The sequence below is a fragment of the Lutra lutra genome, chromosome 6 (genome assembly GCF_902655055.1).
Source record: "Lutra lutra chromosome 6, mLutLut1.2, whole genome shotgun sequence".
NCBI classification, from domain to species: Eukaryota; Metazoa; Chordata; class Mammalia; order Carnivora; family Mustelidae; genus Lutra; species Lutra lutra.
In genome coordinates, this window is record NC_062283.1 from 153,590,854 (window position 1) to 153,593,086 (window position 2,233).

The 2,233-nt window shown below is 45.9% G+C and overlaps 1 long non-coding RNA gene across 1 annotated transcript; it reads right to left on the reverse strand.

Moving 5' to 3' along the window:
- Positions 1-736: 736 nt before the first annotated feature.
- Positions 737-1,994, reverse strand: LOC125103150 (uncharacterized). Its single transcript, XR_007128298.1, has 3 exons — positions 1,821-1,994; positions 1,102-1,236; positions 737-790 (listed from the first exon to the last, which is right to left on the reverse strand). It is a non-coding gene; the product is annotated as an uncharacterized LOC125103150 (long non-coding RNA).
- Positions 1,995-2,233: the final 239 nt, after the last annotated feature.

Sequence of the window (2,233 nt, forward strand, 5' to 3'; positions counted from 1 at the left end):
AGGCTCTCTGCTCGGCAGGGAGCCTGCTTCCTCCTCTCTCTCTGTCTGCCTCTCTGCCTACTTGTGATCTCTGTCTGTCAAATAAATAAATAAAATCTTAAAAAAAAAAAAGAGGCCTATTGTCCTCCAGGCTCTACCTGGTTCCTGGAGATAAAGTGCCATGAATGAAATGGAGAGTCCTTTCCCTACAGAGGTTGACAGGCTGAGGACAGAGGCAGTCACGAACTGATTATTATTTGAATGCAATAGTCATAGAAACACATTCGCCAGTATGCACCAAAGTGAGATCAATTCAACCCACAAAGCCTTCCTGAAATCTTACAAGAGTCACACACAGTGAAGACATCTAACTGGGTCCCGCTGATAGTTGGGAAGAATTATAGGTGTCAGAGAGCACGTGCTCAGGGGAGGCACTTAGGGTTTCAACCTTGCTCGTCAATTTGTAAAATCCAGGCTTCACAACCTGCCTCACCCGGGGGTCCTCCTCAGTTTTAGATGAGGTGATAAGTCACAGCGGCTGACAGTGGTAAGCGCTGGTAGTCATTTTAAATGACCATTTAAACTGCTTATCATGCTAGTCGTAATCATTTTAGACAATGTTATTATCAGATGCGTATCTAAAGATCGACTGACAAGGCAATGCTCAAACTCATGCTCTGCTTCCAAGAGAGACTCCTGAATCAAAGCGACTCACAAAGATTAAAACTTTTTTTCTTTATTTTTATTAAACTCATTTCATACTATTTTGACTTTTGCTGCTCTGTAAATGAGATTTTTTTTCCTTGGGGCACTGAAAAAAATAAAATGAAAAATAAATGAAATTTTTATTAAATGATTTTCTTTTTTTGCCCTTTTATTTTTTTTATTTTTTTAAATTTTATTTTATTTTTTCATTGTTCCAAGATTAGAAGATTTTTTTTTTAAAGCACCCATCACACAAGCAAAAAGGAGGAGGAAAAGACGACCCGTGAGACTTCATGACGTGTCATTTACGGTATGATAGCTGAGTATAGCACATAAAATCATCTCTAATAGAAATGAGACAAACTCAGGAAAGTCGAGTCTACACCAACAGGGGATGAATGTTTACTTTCTGCTCACCTCGGCCCCGAGAGGAGCTCCGTGGGACGTCAACGACTGGAGAAAACGTCCAGGTTCCAGAGCCCAGCAGACGCTGACCATCTTTCCGCCAGACTGTGACAAAATCTTTACCATGTTCTGCCTCCAATTTTCAAACTTAAACCAGAAAAAAAAAAAAAACTGCTTCAAGTATCAGATGACGGGTAAATCCCGCTCGGGCCTCACAGGGGTGGGGTCTCCTGACAGGTGGGGACAGGGTGGTTCCCGGAGGTGGCAGCTCGTCCGTCCGAGGCCCCTGGGGACCCTGCTGCTGGCGGGAAGAGGCCCCCTTCGAGGCGAGCACGGACAGCGAGCACCAGAGGCCATCCCACCGCTCGGGCTGCCCAAGGAGACTTGAAGAGTTTCCAAACCTGTAATTCAGACTCATCTGCCCCAAATCAGAGAATCCTAAATCAGAGAATTGTGATGGCTCCTTTGTTTTAGTTCTGGGTGATTTCTTTCCTGTTTCCCTGATGTTTCATGGGAACTTGGAAGTGGACGTAGAGGAAACATCAGGAAAAGGCAACTGAAAGTCCTAATTAGTATTTTAAGAGCACTTTTCAGGGGTTTAACCATTAAAATAATAATATTAAAATAATTAAAAGAATTCCATGATAAATCGTTTAATAAAGTAAAGTAGACTTTTATAAAGCATCAATCCCTAAATGTTAGTCCCTACGTTTTTAGGGAGGCTTACGTACGGGACCCCTGACTCCGATTCCGTGTGACAGAGTAGCTGAGGCTCCTTCTGTCGCCCACGTGGCCTCTGCAAGCCACAACTGCATGGAGAGGGGGTTCCGTCTGAGAGACACGGCGAGGCAGCGTGATGTGGGTTGAGACGCTACTCTCAGTCACTGTCCTGCTGGGCAGACCTCTCCAAGAAGGATGAGTAAGGCCCAGGCCTAAAATAGCTCCTTCGTGGCATCCTCTTTCAGGGTGAACGTCCTCCCACCTCATCGCTGCCCGGTGACAGAGCCAGGGCTGGATGGGAGGAGCTGACCTGACGGAGACCCTGGAACATGGGAGGCATTTCAGCCTCTTAGAGCGGCAGGAGGAGGGGAGGAGGCTGGAGTCCCTGCTCCGGAAGACCAGGCAGGTGCTAGCGGGGCGGGGG